Genomic DNA, 12,371 nt, shown 5'->3' with positions numbered 1-12,371 from the left:
CTTAAAAAGCAGATACTATAAATATGTTCAAAGAACTAAAGAAATCTAAAGGTTTAAAGGAAGGGGTAATAACAATGTCTCTATTAAAGTGGATAGTATCAATCAAGATATAGAAATTATTTTTTAAAAAAGATTCAAATGGATATTATGGAGGCAAAAGGTACTATAACTGCAATAATAAGTGCACTAGAGAGCCTCACCAGTAGATTTGAGCTGCGAGAGGAAAAATATCAGTGAATATGAAGACAAATCAATAGAGATTATGCAATCTAAAGAACAGAGAGAAAAAAATGAAGACATCATTTGTTGCTTGTTTGGTTGGTTAATGATATGGTTAGGCTTTGTGTCCCCACCCAAATCTCATCTTGACTTGTAATCCTCGTAATCCCCATGTGTCTAGGGAGATATTTTGAGGGAGGTGATTGGATCATGGGAGGTGGTTGCCACCATGCTGTTATCATGATAATGAGTGAATTTTTATGAGATCTGATGGTTTTATAAGCATCTGGTGTTATCCCTGCTTGCACCTTTCTTGCCTGAACCCTGTAAGATATGCAATTGCTTCTCCTTTGCCTTCCACCATGATTGTAAGTTTCCTGAGGCCTTCCCAGCAATGTGGAACAGTGAGTCGATTAAGCCTCTTTCCTTTATAAATTACCCCTCTTTATCTTTATAAATGATAGCAGAATGAAAATGATCTAACACAGTTAAAAATGAATTTAAGAAATGAAGTCAAATGAACAGAGACTCAGAGAAGTGTGAGATATACTTAAGTGTACCCACAAACATGTAATAAGGAGAACAAAAAATGGAGAGAAAAGTAGAAAAAGTATTCAACAAAATAGTCTAAAAACTTTCTAAATCTGCTGAAAAATATTAATCTATATGTCCAAGAACTCAACAAACTCGAAGTAACATAAAAGCAGAGAGTCCCACACCCAGATACATCATAGCCAAAAGGTTGAAAGCCAATGACAAAGAGAAAATCTTGAAATCTGCAAAAGAAAGTAACTCATAATATACAAGAAAATTCTTAATAAAATTAAGAGTTGATCTTTATCAGAGACATGAGATACCATGAAAGAGTGGGATAATATATTAAAAGAATGAGAGAACAAAAGTGAGAGAATAGGAACTGTCAACCAAGAATGTTATAGTAGCAAATCTGTCTTTCAAAAATGAAGGCAAAATAAGACATTATCAGATAAACAAAAACAGAAAATTCACCGCTAGCATACTGTCTTAAAAGAAATGTTATAGGAAGTTTTTCAGGATTAAATTCAGTGGGTCCACACAATATTTCAAATCCACACTAAAAACAAAGAGCCTCAATTACTCTAATTATGTAGATAAAGGTGAAAACACTTAAATACAAGTATATTATTAATAACATTAAATGTGAATAGATTAAAAAGTTCAAACAACCAGTAGAAATTGTCAGATGACAAAAAAGTCAAAATCAAATTATGTTCTGTCTATAGGAGACACAAAACACATGCTATCTTATTTTTATTTTTATTTTTTTACTTTTTAGACAGGGTTTTACTTGTTGCCCAGGTTGCAGTACAGTGGCACAATCTCAGCTCACTGCAACCTCCACTTTCTGGGTTCAGTGTTTCTCCAGCCTCAGCCTCCTGAGTAGCTGTGACTATAGGTGACAAGAGTGAAACACTGTCTCAAAAATAAATAAATTAAATTAAATTAATCAAAACTGATTACAAACCAAAAAAAAAAAAAATCACTAGAAACAAAGATGGACATTTTAAAAGGATAAAAGGGTTTATGTCCCAACAACAGCAGAATACATGTTCCTCTCTGGTACACATAAAATATTTTTTCAGTGTAGATCACATGCTAACCAATAAATCAAGCTCAATAAATTTGACAGGATAGAAACCATGTAAAATATATTCTCCGACTACATGAAATTAAGTTAGAAATTGATAACAAAATAAAATTTGAGAAAAGTATAAATATGTAAAAATTAAAAAACATAGTCCTAAATCACCAATGATCAAAAATGATTACAGGAAAACTAGAAAATTTTTGAGATAAGTGAAAATTAATGCTTAACATACCAACATATATGGTATTCCGCTAAAGCAGTACTTACGAGAAAATTTACAACTATAAATGTTTATATTACTAAAGAAAAATGATCTCAAATAAACAATCTAACCTTCATTCTAAGAAACTTGAAGAGAAACTAACCACAAAGCAATCAGAAGGAAGAAAATTGGAAAGATTATTGTGAGAAATTAAATGCAATGGAGAAAAGAACAAGAGAAAGTCAACAAACTAAAGTTGGTTCTTTAAAAATTGAACATACAAAAATACTACAAAAACTAAGACTGATGAGAGAGAGAACTAAAACTATTAAAATTAGGAATAAAACGGGGAGCAAACTACTGACAACAATCATTTTAAAAAGGAGTTTAAGGAAATACTATGAAAAAATTTTGCGCTAATAAACTAGTTTGTGGAATATGTATGTATAGAGAGTATACACACACACATATACATACATATGTGTGTGTATGTGTATATATGTGTGTGTATGTGTGTATACATGTGTGTGTGTGTGTGTGTTTGTGTATATGTATATATGTGTGTGTGGCTCTGCCCTTTATTCCTGACACAGAGCCCCTAATATCCTTGTGGATAGATATGGGCAAGGAGAAACTTGTTTTAATGCTCTGTCTTCTATTTCAGTTCCTAACACAGAATTCCTGAGACCTTTGTAATTTACCAGGTGACAGAAGAGTCTTTTGTTCTAATGAGGCCTCTCTTGGTGGACTCCTGGATGAGGGTTGGTCACCATAAAGATCAGGCCGTGATTATAAGCTTGGAACTTTCAGGCCCAAATCACATTCTCTTGAAAGGAAAGAGAGGCTGGAGACTGAGTTAATAATTGATCGTACCTATGTGATGAAGTCTACATAAAAATCTCTAAGGTACAGAGTTTAGAGAGCTTTTGAACTGATGAACACATGTATGTGCCTGGAGGATGGGACACCCCAAATCCACCTGAAGAGAAAGCTCCTGTAGTCAGAACCCTTCTAAACCTCACCCTATGTACCTCTTCATTTGGCTGTTCTTCTATATCATTTATTGTATCCTTCATTAGTATAATGAACTAGTGTACATAAGTAAATGTTTCCCTGAGTTTTGTAAGCCATCCTAGCAAATGATTTAAACCTAAGGAAGGGATCGTGGGAACCTGACTTATGTTGGTTGGTCAGAAATATAAGTGACAGCCTGCTATTTTCGATTTGCACCTAAAATAGGGGACAGTATTTTAGGACTGAGCCCTTATTCCATGAGGTCTGGCTGTAATTCCGGGTAGCTAGTGTCAGAATTGCATTGAATTATAGGACACCCAATTGGGATTTGCCAGAGAATTGCTTGATGTTGGGGAAAACTTACACACATTTTATTCATAGAAGTGTTCTGTGTTGAGTGATGGGTATGAGGAAACAGTTCGTTTTTTCCTGTCTCTTACAAAGACAAAATAGACAAAAATTGATAAATTCTGAGAAGGACACAGACTACCAAAACTGATTCAAGAAGAATAAACGTGTGCGTGCGTGTGTGTGTGTGTGTGTGTGTGTATATACATATATACATGAACAAATATATATATATATATATATATATATACACACACACACACGAGTTAACAGGTGCAGCACACCAACATGGCACATGTATACATATGTAACAAACCTGTGCATTGTGCACATGTACCCTAGATCTTAAAGTATAATAAACAAATAAAAATAAAAATAAATCAATAATATATAAGAACAAATAATCTGAACCTATAACAAGCAAAGAAATTGAATTAATACTTAAAAAAATACAAAAGTGAGAGTTTATAGATCAATGGGAGGGCAAGAAGGTGGTATGAGAGTCAGAGACATACATATAAACTCATGTTTAGTTTAAGATAGATACGGATGATTACACATAGAAATATTTATAGATACATGTATATACATGGATTAGTATGCACTCACTTATTTCCTTGCTCCATCGGTTAAGAAGGCTTAGAATCAATGATGTGTTGGAAACAATAAACACATCTAGGGTCCAAATTTTGGTTTCTAATATTATTCTCCAATAAGAGAAACCAGGGTTTATTGTAGAAATGGCTAATTCTAGGACTGGGAAAGAAAATATTTAAAATGAGTCTGGAGCATCTCATAATACCAGAATGTAAGAACGTGTTAAAATGTTAATTACAATAATAATTAATAACAATCATAATAATATTAATAAAACCCACAATGTTGATAGTATGTCAAAACACAAGTGTCAAATGAAAGAGCTTCCAAAGAATGAAATGAAAGAGTGGCCAACACTAGAACAATTTGAGCAAGAAAATAAATAAATCTGTTTTGGATTATAAACCAAGTATTAAATAAATATCTATAAGTCTACCTTGAAATAAACAAACAATTGAATAGAGAAAAAGATAAATGTCTCATACTGAAGAATTCCAAATAATTTGTATACATACTACGTTATCAAGGTGGTGGAGTTAAATGTAGTTTACCCATAGAGCCTTTTTTCCCCAAAAAGTAGAGTACGGAATGTAGAAATAAAAGAGTAATCTTACTTTAGAGAAACCTGAAAAACATTACTTCAACCTGTTAATCAAGGTTAATATCAATAGTGATATCATGTTGATAGTATACGCCCTTGAAACAATGTGGTTAAATAATGTGGTTAAATGGTACTTAAACTTTCCCGTCAAAACATGCCTAACTCCAGTTTCAGCATGAGAGAAACATCAGAAAAATCCCAAATTGAGAGGCATTATACAAAATGTCTGACAAGAATTCCTCAAAACTGTCAAGGTTATTGTAAGAAAGTCTAAGAAATATTCCACAAAACTCACAAAGTAAAGCCTAGACCTAGATGCCTTCACCATTGAATTCTACTAACCTTTTAAATAAGAATTAATACCAGTTTTTCACAAAATTTTCAAAAAGTAAAAGAGGAGAGAACATAAGTAATTCTATGAGGCCAGTATTACCATGACATCAAAACCAAAGAAAGACATAACAAGGAAAGAAAATTACAGAGCAATATTTCTTATGAATATTGACACAAAAATCCTAAAATGAAATAAAATAAAACTAGCAAGCTGAATCTAGAAATTCGAGAAAGGATTGTACTTTATGACCACGTGAGATTCTCACAGGGCAATCCAGGTTGTTTTAACATTGAAAATCTATGAATATAATATACCATATTAATAGAATAAAGAACAAATATCACACACAATTATCTCGATTGTCAATGGGTGAAAAAATAATAATTTCACAAAATTGAGTAAGCTATCATGACGAAAACATTAAACAAACAAAAATACAAGGGAACTGTCTCAACCTGAAAAACCGCATCTATTAAAAAATCACAACTAACATCATGTTAATAATGAAAAATTGTATATGGATCATGTTAAAATTTCCCCTTCACCTTCTGATTTTCAATTTTAAAAATCAGCTGACAAAAGGCAGATTAGTAGAGAAACGGCATACAAATTTATTAACATGCATGTGGAAATACCAGAGAATGATTACCTCAACAATGGAGTACTAAGCTTTATAACATTTTGAGGTTACAGAAAGAATGAGTGCCTGGATCATGACAAAACAGGTTATTGTAGAGGGAGAAGAGAAGGCTTTTGCTAGTGAAGGTGGTCTTGTTATGCAGATAAAACCTCACAGTAGCAGCCAACAGAGAGAATAAATGGTGAATATTTCTTTCAGACCTTCAAAGGTGTCAGCTTGTGAGTTAATTTTTCCTAGATCAGCTCTTAGAAAAAAGTCTAGCTGTGTCAATGACAGATATTCTCTACAGTTAATAATCCTCCCACAAAAGACACATTTTAGCTATTCTTGTATTTTCAGTCCTTCTAAATAGCCATCTTGAATTATGTCATGAAATTGTAATTTGGGGTGAGATATTTTTGTTTCCTTCAGTTGCTTACTTTCCCTCTAAGATCAGCAACAAGGCAAGTATGTTTACTTCTGCCTCTTCTTTTCAACACTTTATTGGAGATTCTAATCAGAACTAATAGTCAAAAAAAAAAAAAAAAAAAAAAGAAGAAGAAAAGGCATCCATATTTGAAATAAATAAGTAAAACTTTATTTGCAAATGATATGATCTTATATATAAATAATCCACTAGAAAACCATAAGAAATGATAAAATTTGGCAGAATTGTAGATACAAATATTGATTGAATTTCTCTACTAACATATATTCTAGATATGTTAACAAATAACAATCTGAAAGTAATATTAAGAAAATTGTATTTACAATCATATAAAAGAATAAAATTTAGGAATAAACAAAACAAGTATAATGCTAGAAAACAATAAAACATTCACTTAAAAAATTAAAGAAGATTTTATCTGTTCTTGGTTAATGTTGCTAATGGTCTATCAATTTTATTTATCTTTTCAAAGGACCAGCTTTTTGTTTCATTTATCTTTTGTAATTTTTTTATTTCAATTTTGTTTCCTTCTGCTCTGATCTTGCATATTTATTTTCTTCTGTTGAGTTTGGGTTTGGTTTGTTCTTGTTTCTCTAGTTCCTTGAGGTGTGACCTTATATTGTGCTCTTTCAGACTTTTGATGTAGGCATTTAATGCTATGAACTTTCCTCTTAGCATCTCCTTTACTGTATCCCAGAGCTTTTGAAGGGTTGTGTCAATATTGTCATTCAGGTCAAAGAATTTTTTAATTTCCATATTGATGTCATTGTTGACCCAATGATCATTCAGGAGCAGGTTATTTAATTTCTATGTATTTGCATAGTTTTGAAGGTTCCTTTTGATGTTGACTTCCAGTTTTATTTCATTGTGGTCTGAGAGAGTACTTGCTATAATTTCAATTTTCTTAAATTCATTGAAACTTGTTGTGTGGCCTATCATATGGTATGTCTTGGAGAAAGTTCCATGCTCTGATGAATAGATGTATTTTCTTTGCTTGTTGGGTAGAATGTTCTATAAATATCTGTTAAGTCTGTTTCTTCCAGGATATAGTTTAAATTCATTGTTTCTTTGTTACTTTTTCTCTTGTTGACCTGTCTAGTGCTGTCAGTGGAGTATTGGAGTTACCCACTATTATTGTGTTGCTGTCTATGCCATTTATTAGGTCTGGTAGTAATTGTTTTATAAATTTTGGAGCTCCAGTGTTAGGTGCATATATATTTAGGATTGTGATGTTTTCCTGTTGGACAAGGCCTTTTATCATTATATAATGTCTCTCTTTGTCTTTTCTAACAGCTGTTACTTTAAAGTTTGTTTTGTCTGATGTAAGAACAGTTGCTCCTTCTTGCTTTTGGTGTCCATTTGCATAGAATGACTTTTTCACCCATCTACCTTAAGTTACTTGAGTCCTTAAAGACATAAGAATGACACAATGGGCTTTGGGGACACAGGGGAAAAAGGCAAGAAGGAGATGAAGGATAAAAGGCTACAAATTGGGTACAGTGTATGCAAATCACCACTAAAGAACTTACTCATGTAACCAAAGCCACCTGTTCCCCAAAAACCTATGGAAAAAAAAACAAAAATTAAAGATGATATAAATAAATGGAGAGAGGCCGGGCACGGTGGCTCAAGCCTGTAATCCCAGCACTTTGGGCGGCCGAGACGGGCGGATCACGAGGTCAGGAGATCGAGACCATCCTGGCTAACACGGTGAAACCCCGTCTCTACTAAAACCTACAAAAAACTAGCCAGGCGAGGTAGCGGGCACCTGTAGTCCCAGCTACTCGAGAGGCTGAGGCAGGAGAATGGCGTGAACCCAGGAGGAGGAGCTTGCAGTGAGCTGAGATCCGGCCACTGCACTCCAGCCCAGGCAACAGAGCGAGACTCCGTCTCAAAAAAAATAAAAATAAAAATAAATAAATAAATAAATGGAGAGGTATCCCATCTTCATAAATTAAGACTTAATATTGTTTAAATAAAATATTATCCAAGTTGACATACAAATTCAACTAAATCCCTATCAACATCTCAGTAGGCTTTTTGTTTTTCAGGAATTGCCAAGCTGTTCCAAAAATTTGTATGAGAATTCAACGGACACAGAAAAGCCAAACAGTCTTGAAACAGAACAAAGTCAGAGAATTCTCACTTCTCAATTTCAAAACATTAGAAAAATCTACAGTAATCAATACACTGTAATACTGGGGTGCTGGTACAAGTATAGACAGCTAACAATGGAGTAGAATGTTAAAGTCAGGAAATAAACCTTTACATTTATAGTCAATTGATTTTGAACAATGGTACCAAGAAAATAAAATGGGGCATAATAATTTTCAACAAACGATGCTGGGACAACTGGATATCCAAAAGAAAAAAGAAAACAAGAGAGAGCGAGAGACTTGGCCATTTCTTCATACCATACATGAAAATTATCTTAAAATTAATCAGAGATCCAAATATAAGAGCAAAAACTCTAAAACATAGGAGTAAATCTTTATAAATTTGAACTAGGTGATAATTTCTTAGATATAACACCAAAAGTGCAAGCTATAAAAGAAAAAAAATTTCAACAAAAGAAAGAAAAAAAATTTCTATCAAATTGAAAACTTTATTTTGTAAATGATATCTTCAAGAAAGGGAAAAGACAACCCCCTGTATGAAAGAAAATGTTTACGAATCATATTATTTAATAAGGGACTTTTATTATCCAGAATGTACAAAGAACCCTCACAACTCAAAAATATAAAGACAAATACCAAATTAAAAAATGGAAAAAGTATTTGAACAGATATTTTTCCAAAGAAGGTATACAAATGGCCAATAATACATGAAAAGATTCTCAACATCATTAATCATTAGGGAAACACAAAGTGAAACCACAATGAAATACCAATTCACACTCACTAGACAGACAGTAGCATGCCTTGGCAAGGAAGTAGAGAAATCAGCACCCTCATACATTGCTGGGGATAATGAAAAATAGTGCAGAAGGTTTCTAAAATAGGCAGTTTCTCAAAATGTTTAGCATAAAATATGTATGTGGATATACATACCTAAGAGCAATGAAAACATATATGCACACAAAAACTTGTTTATGAATGTTCACAGAAGCATTATCCCCAGTAACCAAAAGGAGGAAACAACTAAAATGTTTATTAACTGATGAGTAGATAAAGGGTAGTTCCCCCATGCATAGAACTAAAGTTTAAACAATAAATATGAGTAGTTTTCTAAATACCCAAACAATTTCACTTAAGAGATGCACCATTTGGAACTGGATCTTTTAGTTAGTAAACTATCCTGTAGATTTGTAGTAGTAAAAATTGCAGCACAATACAGAGAACCATTGATATGGTTTGGGTGTGTCCTCACCCAAATCTCACCTTGAATTGTAATAATCCTCATGTGTCAAGGGAGTGGCCAGGTAGAGATAATTGAATCATGGGGGCAGTTTCTCCCATACTGTTCTTGTGTAGTGAATAAAACTCACAATATATGATCATTTTATAAATGGAAGTTCCTCTTTTCTGCCGCCATGTAAGATGTGCTTTTGCTTCTCCTTTGCCTTCCACTTGGATATTGAGGCCTCCCAACCATGTGGAACTGTGAGTCCATTAAACCTCTTTCCCTTATAAATTACTCCATCTTGGGAATATCTTTATTAGCAGTGTGAGAATGGACTAATACAACCATCGAGGAGAATGAAATGCCAGGTCTTCTATGATTTTATAGTGGACCTATGGAAATGACCAGTATACCAAAGTACTGTCCCATATTATCACAATCTGCCCTCAATATACAGAACAATGGGGGACATCAAAAGCTGCTTTCTTTATTGATTTGATGATGCACAACCCAGAGTGTCTTTATCCAGAACATTCATGTTAGAGACTTGAGAAAATAGCCAAATTAATATTTATGGATTGCTACAGTATAGAACTGTACTTCTTCACTGAAGATTGTAAGCATGTCTGTAATACATCATATGAAATTAAATATAAAACTCTGGAAAATCTAACATTCTATCATTGTCTTAAAACCATACTACTTCAAGCAAAGATCACTAATTTGGTCTCCCTCAAAACCTGGGCTTAAATATGACAGCTAAGAATTTGGGACATAAAGAAATGGGTACTAGCTAAAACCTGAGGCTTCCTAATACATCTAAAATCTGAAGCCAAGTGCCTAAGAAATACATCGTGGACAACTGAAGGAAAAACAGAAGTCTAACCTCCCTAGAAAATTTTTCTCTCCACTTTTTGTAAGGACCCTCAGAATATTACCTAACAATAGTATAAATGAGTTGATGAATAAACATTATATGCAAGCCTGGAGTTTCCCCTTTAGAACTTAAAACTTTCAAAGAGATAGTAGCTTCTACCAAAATAAAAAACTCAGTTTTGCTTTTTAAAATTTTTTTTGCTATTTTACTAACAGTTATCAAATTTACTTACATAATTTAATTAAGAACTTACATTAAAATTAAAAAGATAAACATGCAAGAACTGATTTTTAAAATTATTTCTAGTTACAGAGTGAAACTCAGTTGGTTCTCTGTAATAATTAACATAGCTGACTTCCTCAAGTAGTCCCTTTGCTTCAGTTCACTAAAAAATAACTATGGTTACAAGAATAGTTGATTCCAACATTGAAAATGTCTGAATTATGCTCTAATAGTATCTTCCGATGGCATATATAAAGCAATACTTCTTAACCAATACAATAGGATAAAACAGAAGCAACTACATAGTGAACAGGCTTATTCATGTATGTATTTATTTATACCTGTCTCTTTCCCTAAAAGCAACTGTGCCTACCTATAAACAGCACGTGTGGACCGCCAAGGGTGGTGAGGAAGTGTGAGGACGTTACATCTGGAAAGAAAACAAAGATAAAGGTATAATGATTAGGGAACGTGGCTGTTGAACCAAGATTTCACTAAAATCTTACACCAGGAGTTAAATACAGTCATGAGCTGCATAACAACGTTTTGGTCAATGAAGGACTGCATATACCATGGTGGTCCTGTACGATGATGGTAGAACTAAAAAAATGCTTATGGCCTACAGATGCCCTAGCTGTTGTAATGTCATAAAGCAAAGCATTATTCATGCAAATCTATGATTTAAAAAAGGAAAACCAATGCAAACTGACCACCCTTCTGAAAAAACACCTCCTCAAGAAAAGCCTCAGGCAGATCCTTTAGGAGTATTCAAGAAGGCGTTGTTATCAAAGGAGATGACAGCTCCATACATGTTATTCCCCCTGAAGATCTTTCAGTGGGACAAGCTATGGAATTGGAAGGCAATTAAATTGATGATCCTAACCCTGCGTAGTGCTAGGTTAATATATGTATTTTTGTTTCAGTTTTCAACACAAAAGTTGAAAAAGTAGATAGATGTTTTTATATAGCTATAAGCTGTTATAAAAATAGTAGAAAAATTAAAATAATTTAAAATTTTACAAAGTAAAAGTTACAGTAAGCTAAGGTTAATTTATTACGGAAGAAAAATATTTAAATGAATTTAGCGCAGCCTGAATATCCAATGTTTATAAAATCTTTAATAGTATACAGTAATGTCCTGTGCTTTTATATTCATTCACCACTCACTCACTCACTGACTCACCCAGGACAACTCTCAGTCCTGCATTCTCCATTCATGGTAAGTACCCTACATATTTTTATCTTTTATACTTTATTTTTACTGTACCATTTTAATGTTTAGATATGTTTAGATACACAAATACTTACTATTGTGTTACAACCACCTACAATACTCAGTACAGTAACATGCTGTGTAGATTTGTAGTTAAGGAGCAATAAGCTATAACATCTAGCCTAGGTATTTGGTAGGCTATATGATCTAGGTTTGTTTAAGTACGCTCTGTGATGTTCACACAACAACAAAATCACCTAAGACACATTTCTCAGAACATATCCCAGTCATTAAGCAAAGCATGACTATAATCATCAGGGATCCGTTAGGCCAATCAGGTGGCAGTGAAAGCTTTCAGCAACACTTTGGCAATCCTAGAAATCATTTTTCCATCGGGTTTGGTGAAAATGGGTCCTGTTAGTACTTATTCTTTGGCTCTATAACTGAAAGTGTGCTGCTGGAAAGAAATTTCATTTGGCTGTGTTGCTTTAAATATAATGTAGTGACAGAGCTTTTCTTTCTAAAAGTGTAATTTCTTGACCTTCAATTTGGAGAACTTGCATTAACTTCCAGCTATGCTACAAAGAGCTTGAATAACATTGAAAAACTTTCTGATGTTTCAAAGCTTGGTTTACTCTCATAAAAATGGTGACAGTATCTGTTCTATCCGTACCACAATATTATAGTGTCAATACAAAAAAAAAAAAA

The 12,371-nt window shown here is 33.3% G+C and overlaps 1 long non-coding RNA gene across 1 annotated transcript in view; it reads left to right on the top strand.

Annotated features, from left to right (window-relative positions):
* The window catches only part of LOC105482708 (uncharacterized), a 210,543-nt gene that overhangs the window by 107,492 nt on the left and 90,680 nt on the right, over positions 1–12,371 (top strand). Inside the window, exon 2 of the long non-coding RNA XR_987794.2 lies at positions 10,811–10,903. This is a non-coding gene — a long non-coding RNA (uncharacterized lncRNA). The remainder of the gene's footprint in view (positions 1–10,810; positions 10,904–12,371) is intronic.

The sequence above is a fragment of the Macaca nemestrina genome, chromosome 1, assembly GCF_043159975.1.
Source record: "Macaca nemestrina isolate mMacNem1 chromosome 1, mMacNem.hap1, whole genome shotgun sequence".
Taxonomy (NCBI): Eukaryota; Metazoa; Chordata; class Mammalia; order Primates; family Cercopithecidae; genus Macaca; species Macaca nemestrina.
The sequence above is the reverse complement of the archived record's forward strand: the minus strand, read 5'-3'. Positions and strand labels throughout refer to the sequence as shown.